Raw genomic sequence first — 10,175 nt, 5'->3', positions numbered from 1 at the left:
GGTCCTTAAAGAACCAGATCCATCTGGCCCACCTTGTAGGGGTGGGGGAAGAGGGGGAGACCACCAGCTGGGTTGTGGGGAGCTGCATCTCCCCTCCCTGGTTTGATAAACTCTCCTAGAAGACAGGAAGAAGCGGCAGTCTTTAATGTCTGCCCTGAAAACAGGAAGCTGCCGGGACACAAGTTTTGTGCTGGAGAGTGAAAGTGGTGAGCGGCGTGTAACTGGATAAAAGACTTTGAACATTCTTTTTGAAAACCCCGAAAAAGTGGAAAGGAGCCCTCGTTTGGAAGAGTGGTAGTGGCGAACGAGAAATAAGAGGAAAACATAAGGTAAAGAAAAAAACGGAAATAAAAGAATTATACAGCATTAGAGACTAAATTTGGAACAACATACAGAATTGGACATTAATCAGGCATTAGATAAAATGCTGGACTTGGAACTGATACGATTTAATATTAATACTACGGAAAAGTGATTTAAAATAAAAGAATTCTAAGAAGAAAGTGATAGAGAGCACCACCTAAAGGTTAAAGATTTCCTTTTATGTTTCTATGGAAAATTATTGGTTGTATAAACAAGATCCCTGGAAGCTTATAAAAGAAGGGATTACAATAAAATATAAAATAATGCAATACTTTGGGATTGTTGGAGGTTGATTGTGACAAGAAAACAGAAGAAAGAAAGTGAGATAAACTGAGAATTTTGACAAGGACTATAACAGAAAAACTTGACCTTTAATAAAATAAAAATAACTTAATAGACCAAAGAAATGGAAGAAATAAAAGAATTTAAGTTGGATCTCCAATCTGTGAGGGAGATGTTTAAAGAAAAAGTGAGACTGGTGGAGATAATGCTGACTAAAATAATGGTGTCACAGCTCGCAAAAGAACAAAGGAAGCTCAGAGAGGACGAATTAAAAGAGGAAAATAACAGCCTTGATGAATATGAAGAACAAGGACCATTGTCAGAAGACATAAAAGGACTTAGAACAGAGACAGCAAATAAAAGATAAGACACCCAAGATCAAGAAGAAGAAGAGGAGGAGGAGGAGAAAAAGGAAGAAGAAGAAAAAGAAACAACAACAACTCCAAAAAAGAGAACTGGAAAAGGGGGGGGGGAACATGGCTGACAGGCAGAGGGAAATAAAAATAAAACCAGAAGGAAAAAATAAGAAAGATTGGGGAAATTTAGAAAAGGGAAACCTAGCCAAAATTAAAAGGAATGATAAAGTTATGAGATTTAGAGATAAGGGTTAGGTTAGGGGTTGTACAAGGGGGATACCACATGGAAATGTATATTGGCATTTAGTTTAAAACTTGATGGAAATTATTTTAGGATTATATAACTATATAATAATAGCATAATTCATATAGTATATATATATATATATATGGATCTTTGGTTGTTCGGGTTTTCTCCCGCGTAAGATTCAAAGTGTCTAGGCAACGTTTCGATGAAGTCTCATTCATCATCATCAGGCCTCTGACTTTGGCTCTTGCTTTTCAGAGTGATGTGAGGTTGCAGCTGCTTTTTCTTTCTCTGGGCTGCAACCTCACATCACTCTGAAAAGCAAGAGCCAAAGTCAGAGGCCTGATGATGATGAATGAGACTTCATCAAACGTTGCCTAGACACTTTGAATCTTACGCGTGAGAAAACCCAACAACCAAAGATCCACATACAAATACCCGCGAGAACCTCAGAAAACAAATATATATATATATATATATATATATATACTATATGAATTATGCTATTATGAACCCTTATACTGGAGGATCAAAACCGGAATGGAAATGTATTAAAATATATAGATAAATTTTGGATAAGTGGTAAGGAAGAAAAAATATTAATGATTATAAGAAAAGTGAAATGTATTAAAATATATAAATTTTGGCTAAGTAGAAAGAAAAAATATTATTAATGATTAAAAGAAAAGTGAAGATGAAATGAGATATATTAGGAAGTCATTCTAGCGATTTGGGGATACCTTAAAATATATATGTTTTAAAATATACAGTTGATTATTTAATGTTAATATGTCTAAAGTTGGGGAATGAATTATTAAATTAGATAGATTGAGGGGATATACCATGTGGATCCTAAATGTATTGGTTTTGTTTTATTTTTGCTTTTTTTAGATTGTTTATTATATAATTGGCTTAGGGAAAATTAAGGATAAGAATGATGTGTAATGTTAAATAAAATAGGAGGTAAGCTAAAAATGGAAATAATAGGGGATAAAGAACTGGGAATCTATATCTGGATGAAATGATATTGATATTGAATTAATGAATTGAGATATGAAATTTATTTAAAGTTAAGTGAAATGGATAATGATATGAGACAATATTATATAAGATTGGTGGAAATGAAAGTATGATTATGCACAAGTGTTATAATTTGGAAACACGTTGCCCACATAGAGAGATGTGTAAAAATTGAAAATAACTTTTTGGAAAAAAAAGATTTGTTAGAGGCGATGTCTATAGGTTCTAAGAATTCATCTAGAACACGGGTGTCAAACTGCCATCATGTGATGTATTGTGACTTTTTTCCTTTCACAGAACTGGGGTGGGTGTGGCCCATGGGCTGCAGTTTGACACCCTTGATCTAGAGTGACAATGTAAGATTTGAGTGAGATTTGAATTAAAAGAAATATATATTTAAGCCACATGTGAAATAAATAATTTCATTACTAATAGAATTGATCAATAAGTTAATATTAACCTTGGATATGATAAAACTTCTGCTTTAAACTCTAAGCATAAAATACTATTTAGCTGTATTATTGCAACAACTGAGAGAAGATCAGTTTGCCCTAATACTGTTGGCATATCTGACACCAAAATATTATCACCTTGGGCTAAATTACTGTATAAAGGAACGTTTGAAAGAACAAAATGTACTCATTCATATTCAAGAATTTAGTTTTACAGTTGAAATTTGAAGAGCTTAATCAAATATTGCTCCTCTAAATATTAATCCTATACTGTAATAGAATCTTTTGAAATGTCTGCTTCTGCTTGCGACTTTTAAATAATCATGCATGCATTATGGGGTATTTAATTTTTAAATTTCTGAATCGTGATCTTTTATAGCATTTCTGTTGGTAGCATAAAGAATTTTTTTTTAATTAACACGCTCTTCTATATTCAGACTCAGGCAATCTTAAAGTAAAAGGATGCCATTTATTTTCTGCATAATTATCCAATACTGAAATAGTTTTTCTCAATCTTTTGGGAAAAAATACTACTTAGTTCAAGAGGGTTTGTTCCTATATAATTATGGAGAAAACTACAGCCCTTTACCTGCTAGATACTACTTTTAGTTTCAATCAATCATTTGGAAAACAAAGAGAAATATATGCAATTACTGAGCCTATTGTTAAACTGCAATGGACCCTTGGTTTCTTTGGGTTCAGAATATTTCAATCGCTAAATAAAAAAGGCATTTTCTCTATACCAGGGGTGGGCAAACTACGGCCCGGGGGCCACATCTGGCCCGTTGGTCTTTTTAATCCGGCCCGCTGAAGATTGGTACAGAATTAAGGTTTGATGTGAATGATTGAATGATTGCATTCATTTGATTTTGACTTGTAATGACAGGCATTTTGACACCAGGTGGCGGCCCGTCTGTCAAATTTTAAAAGTCAATGAGGCCCCCGAGCCAAAAAGTTTGCCCACCCCTGCTCTATACAAACAGACTGTAGTCCTTTAAGTGCTGGAAAGCAGCCCATTTAAACTTTGAGGCCTCCAAGATGTAATACTAGGAGAGTAATATATCTTTCATTTGTTCCATAATGCAAACTATAAAATGTATCCAAAATGAGTTTTTTTGAAATGTCTAGAACTTTTCCCCTTTATAATCAAATTATAAAGTATTCCATGTTGCTATAGTTCAATCAAAAACAGAAAAAAATGGCTATTATGGTTCTCCAAGATTTATTTATTTAGTCAAGCATGCATTTGATAATATATAACTATAAACATTATTATTAATCCATGAAATAGATACAAATAAACATTAAGACAGGGATGGTTAGGCACGTTGGTACGCTTATACACGCCCTTACAGACCTCTTAGGAATGGGGTGAGGTCAACAGTAGACAGTCTGAGGTTAAAGTGTTTGGGGTTAGTGGAAGAATCCAAACACTTCAAGATGGATGCTAAGCAGTGGGGGAGATTTGTTCCTCCTACTGATGAATAGCTGATTTTGCTGTCAAAGCAGGTTCTTTGGTAGCCAGCTGCCTAGATTGAATGGGAGCAGCTAGGATTGACCCAAGGCAATTTTCAGATGACTGGACACTCCTAGGAAGAGGAATCCTGGAGGTTGCAATTCTTGACAGGAGCGGTGGGAGAGTCTTGTCTCCATCTTTCAACTGTTTTTTTTTTTTTAAGGATGCCTTGGCTTTTAACTGCAAGTTTTAAAGTTTTTTTCTCTTATTTAGATTCCTAATTTTGAAAGTTAACTGATTGGTTGAAGGCTGATTTGCTATAAACCCAGGGGTGTCAAACCCGATCGCATCACGTGCCAGTATCGTGATGTATCAAGAATGTTTTTTGTACGTCTAATACTATTCTTAGATTATTCTTTATTTGCCTAGCTGGGAGGAATCCGTTTTGATCTTCATGTATATACAAATTTAGCAGTCTTTTTAATCTGTTTGCTATAATAGAAGTAAAAATTTTATAATCAGTATTTAGAAGTGAAATCGGCCTATAATTGTTTATATATCTAGGATCTGTATCCTCCTTCAAGATCAACGAAATCAACGCCCCCCTCCATGAGTCCGGCATCCTGGCTGCTAGTAAAACGTCATTAAAAACTTCCAACATAAATGGTCCAATTTGTTCTACTATATCCTTATAGAGCTCCCCTGGGATTCCATCTGGGCCTGGAGTTTTGTTATTTTTCTGGTTATCTATTGCTGATTTCAATTCCGATTCAGTAATGTCTTTATTTAATAGTTCTGCCATTTCTTCCCCAATTACCTTATCTTTAACTTCATCTAAATAATTCCTTATTCTATCTTCACTAACCTCTTCTTTTTTGTATAAATCTTCAAAGTATTTATGAATGATTTCTTTTTTCTGTTCTATTTCCTGGTATATATCTCCCTTGCTATCTATTAACTGATATATCATTCTCTTTTCTTTCTTTCTTTTTAATTTATAAGATAGCCATCTTCCTGGCTTATTGGCATGTTCAAAATAGGTTTGTCTGGTCAAATTCAAATTTGTAATCATTTTCTCTTGTTCGATTAAATTCAATTTATGTTTAGCTATATTTATCTGATTTTGCAGTTTTGTATCTTTTGGAGTATTCTGTAGTAGAGTTTCTAGCTCCTTAATTCTTTGTTGTAGATTATTTTGCTGGGAATATTTTTCTTTATTTCTCTTGGCATTATAAGAGATTGTTATACCTCTTATTACTGCCTTCATTGTATCCCATATATTTTGTTTTGTAGTTTCTCCATTATCGTTTTCTTTTATAAAAAAAATTAATTCCTCCTTTAATTTATTGATGTATTCTTTCTCTTTTATTAATTGAGTGTTTAATGTCCACCTTTTCTTTGGTTTTGCCCTACCCTTCCATATTATCTGTATTGGGTTATGGTCTGCCCATTCATTGGGCAAAATTTCCACTTCTTTTATTTCATTTGCTATTTCCCCATTCATCCATGCCATATCTATCCATGTCCATGTTTGGTGGGGTTTTGAATAGAATGTAAACTGTTTTTCCTCAAGATGTAGTCTTCTCCATATATCTGTCAAATTAAACTCTTTCATCATTTCCCTGCAAATCTTAGGGAGCTCTCTTTTCCCCTTTTTATTTTTCCGCCGTTGCTGTGGTCTTTTTGATATTCAACAATAGAATTGAAGTCCCCTATAATAAGGATGTTTTTTTGTTGCAATTCAACCATTTTTCCATATAGGTGTTTAAAAAACTCTTTTTGGTCCCCATTCGGGGCATAAATTACTACTAAAAGAATTGGGATGTCATTGATCCAGATCTGCAAAACCAGAGTCCTTCCTTCCGAATCCGACCATATTGACTCTGCTTTTAAATCCTCTTTTACATATACTGCAATTCCTTTCTTTTTACACTCGTCTGCTGGTGTGGTAAATAACTTTCCTAATTTCGGGCATTCTAAATATTTTTCATCTTTCTTCATTATGTGCGTTTCTTGTAGGCATATTATATCAGCCTTTTGTTTGATTAATTTAGTTAATATCCTTTTTCTTTTAATCGTTGAATTTAAACCGTTTATATTTATTGATAGTAATTTTTTTTCTTCTCCCATTTATTTAGTTCTGTTTCGCTCTTTGGTGAGTAACAGCCCCTGTTTCTCTTTGTGTTTGTGCTTTTGTGGTTCCTTCTGTCGTTTGTTGCGAATGAGTGTCCTCTTGGTTCCCTACAGATCCGGTTCTATTTTTGTGTCCACCGTATTCTTCTTGAGAATTTGTCTCCAATTCCTCCCTACTACCTTGCTCCTGCGGGCCCACCATCCGTTCATAAAAGTCCCGAGCTTTTTCCATGGCGTCTATTTTAATTTTCCTCTCTTTCCATGACACTAGCATCCCTTCTGGTATAAGCCATTTGAATGTAATTCTTTTTTGGTTTAAATAAGCTGCCAGAAATTTGTAATTGCGCCTTTGTTCCCTTACTCTTCTCGGAATCTGTTTAAGAATTATAATTTCTTTTTCTTTATAAGATATTGTTTTATCTCTAGAAATTTTATATATCATATCACAGATACATCTTCTGGTGAATCGTATGTGAACTTCCCTAGGGCATTTATGTCGCCTTGCGTAGTTTGTATTGACCCGGTAAACTTCATCAAACTCTTTTTGGATATCATTTCTGTCCTTTTCCAAAAGACCGGACAGTATTTCTGCCATCAAGTATTCCAGGTCCTCCTCTTTTGATTCCGCCACATTTTGAAATCTTAAGTACATTGCCGCCTTGTCCATCTCTAGGAGGACCAATGAGTCGTCCATTTCTTTACTCATGTTTTTAAAATCTTCATCCACTCTTTCTAATTCCTTTTCCGTTCGGTCAGTTCTTTTTTCTACCTCTTTTATTCTAACTTCATTTTTCTCCAAGGCCTGTTGCAGTACTCCCACTTTATCCTCTACTTTAAAGATGTCTGCCTTCATTTCTGCCTTTAATTTTCCCATCTCTTCCTTCAGTTCATTAATATCTGCTCTTGTTTCCCTGTGGTTTTTAGTCATTGTTTCTTGCAGTTTTGTCAGTGAATCCTATAAAGTTAGAAACATTGCATGAATGCTGGCATTCGAGATGCTAGTTTGCTTCTCTATTGGTAGTGTTTCCTCTATTGTTTTTTGCGCCATGGGTGATGTTGTTGCTAAAGTAGTTGTTATTGTGGGGTTGACCTTCCTGCCAGTTTTCAATGCTGTAGTAGTTGTAGAAGTCATTTCCTGTAAAATTTGTTTTTGTTGTTGTACAATGCTAAGTATATTGTTCCAAATTGGCATTCAGTGTTCTTAAATCTATTAGTAGAAATAATCAAGGTCTATCAATCTACTAAATAACTGAATTCTTAACTAATTAATAAGATAAATCTGTATTTCACTGATTTAACTTAAATGTAAAGTAAGCTTAGTTACAGAAAATGTTGCATTCCTAAATATTCCTAGATATGTTCACACAATGCAATATATTAGACTACAGAACTCTAAAATTGTTAATTAATCAATACCCAATATTCTTGATATCTCCCCTATATTCCCACACAAAATATAGCAATCTTTGTTATTAATAACTTAACTAAATTAATTAATCCAATATTTAACAATCTGATATAATGTGATCTATCAAGAGAAAATCAAAGAAAAAGCATAAATCAACATAACATATCAACTAATAAGAAAGAAGGAAGAATATTTTAAGTAAATATATGCGCACAGAGGAAAGTAAAGAAAAGAAAGAGAAGCTCTAAAAATATAATTTTTAGTTTTCACTTTTCAATTTGGGAGCTTTCACTTTAAGGACAGCAGAAATGGAAGGTGAAAAGCTGCTGAGTAACAGCTACGATTAAACAGCGTTCTCCCTCATTCAAAGGCTTCCAATTTTTTCAATTGCCCTGATTTCCTTCAAAAGGTGGGGAAAAAAGTGTCTCCTCCAGTGGAGCAATATCCTCAAGTTCCCAGGGATTGTTTGAATAAATTGTGTCTTTTTAGTTAAGTTTGATACTTTGATACTTTGTTGCAGTCACCTCCGTGTTCTAAAATGCTGCCTATGACACCGCTCTGTCTTTTTTCCCTTCCTCGATCAGCTTCGTTCTGCTTTCTGGCTCTGGTTGTAAAAGGATCTGCTCACATGCAAATGGTAACTAGATCTTTTCAGTCACTTCGTAATGCTGAATTCCTCTTTAAATCTTTGTTATTCCACCTCTCTTCTGTCTGCTGACCCCCTTCACTTTCACTTGCAAATTTGCTTTTGGCCGCTTTCTCTTAGGGCTCCCCACAGTATATCACAGCCTAAAGTCAATCTGTGATCTTCCAAATTTCTTCTCAGCCACTAACTTTAATCATCACTCACTTTCCCAATGAACTTGCAAACTGTCACTCACTCTTTCCTTCACATCGGTGGCAGTCAGGACTTCGGAGCCTCCATTAACATGGGGCTATTCTTGATCATTGGGCTCTGGAGGGTTTTCTCTTCGTTGCAGGGGGGGTTGCCTTCCCCACCTTACGATCTGAGTTTCCCCCACACTGGCACGGGTCTCTCCAGGACTCGAGCACCCCGAAAGATCGCACCAAACTCAAGAAAAGGTTAGCTGAAACCGCAGGGATTTCTGTCCCTCTGCTCGTCCTTGCCACCGGAAGTGATCCTCAGGCTGCCAGTTTGACAGGCTTGCTCTTTTATTTTAAGGTCAACTTTTGTTTCTTTACTGTTTTTTTCCCCCTTTTGGGTGCGAACTATTTTCACTTTCCATATTGCAGCCCAGGGCATTATATATAACCAGATAACAACTGATAAGAAATTTTGTATTTTAATTTATAGAGAAACTGTCTCAACCATGGATGTGGTGGAGATATTTGCAACAGAGGTTTAGGATTTTGGAAGATGTGGTAACGTTGAGAAAGGCCCCGATAAAAAATTTAAAGGAAAGTTTTATTATTAAGAACCAAAGAAGATATTTGATCCTGGATGGATCAGAGATCATGACTATGGTAATTTGATAACAGATAAGCTGTTGTAGACTTTCTATGAGCTAAATACAATAACAGATTGTTAACAAAGGGCTTTGAAGTTTAACTTTGCTAGTGACTTACCTGTTAACTAGTTTTGTTTTCTCATATAGTATATAGAGGACAGACCAAGTTGATTGTAAATAGATGTAGACGTTTATAAATTGTTGGCCTGCTTTGCAAGGGGTAGAAACCAACATTGTTGCATTATATTTATCAGTAATCAACTGGGGCAATAATATATGTATACGTGTTTCTGTTTTTTGTCCTTTTTAATGCAAATTTTGCAAAGGTGTTAGGCAGTTGTGCAAAAATGCTGTAAATTAAGAATGCTTTCAGAAATAGAAGTCTTAATAGGCTATTTTTATCAATTAACAAAATTGATACTTATCCATCATGCCATACCATCAGGGAATTTTAATTATTCTGCAGCAGGACAACAGCCCTAAACATACAATCAATCAGAACTATCTTCAGTGTAAAGAATTTCTGTATGATGGATTCTATTGATTAATCCAAGAACAATCAGTGTTCAGGAAAATACTACTTTTCACTCCTTAAAGTAGATTGCTGAATGACAGCAGCAGCTTGAGAAGACAAGCTGAGGCATAAAAAACTGTTGAAGAAGAAGTTGGATATGGCGGCTAAAATAAGTTCAGTAGTTAGTGAATTAAGAAGAAATTGAAGGAAACACAAATTAGAAACAATGCTTGAGGGAAATGGCATAAAGGAAATTATCTAGAAGAGACTTCTGACAAAATTTTATTAATGAAGAGCTATATACAGGAAGAAATGTTGAAAAGTTTGCCAAGACAAAATGGTTCAAAGAAGTAGGATATAACCAGATTTTGGCACTTTATTAGATCATGATTTTTAATTGTGATTTATAAGTAAGCCCATAGTTTACAAGGTATGGTTGCAAATATGCTAATCCCAAATTACATTGTGAATAATA

The 10,175-nt window shown here is 34.7% G+C and overlaps 1 long non-coding RNA gene across 1 annotated transcript; it reads left to right on the top strand.

Annotated features, from left to right (window-relative positions):
- The first annotated feature begins 1,848 nt into the window (after window positions 1-1,848).
- LOC148125353 (uncharacterized) lies at window positions 1,849-2,449 on the top strand. Its single transcript, XR_015744379.1, has 2 exons — window positions 1,849-2,211; window positions 2,319-2,449. It is a non-coding gene; the product is annotated as an uncharacterized LOC148125353 (long non-coding RNA).
- Window positions 2,450-10,175: the final 7,726 nt, after the last annotated feature.

The sequence above is a fragment of the Pseudonaja textilis genome, chromosome 7 (genome assembly GCF_049901715.1).
Source record: "Pseudonaja textilis isolate UNSWEBS1 chromosome 7, rPseTex1.2, whole genome shotgun sequence".
In the NCBI taxonomy this organism is placed as follows: domain Eukaryota; kingdom Metazoa; phylum Chordata; class Lepidosauria; order Squamata; family Elapidae; genus Pseudonaja; species Pseudonaja textilis.
The sequence above is the reverse complement of the archived record's forward strand: the minus strand, read 5'-3'. Positions and strand labels throughout refer to the sequence as shown.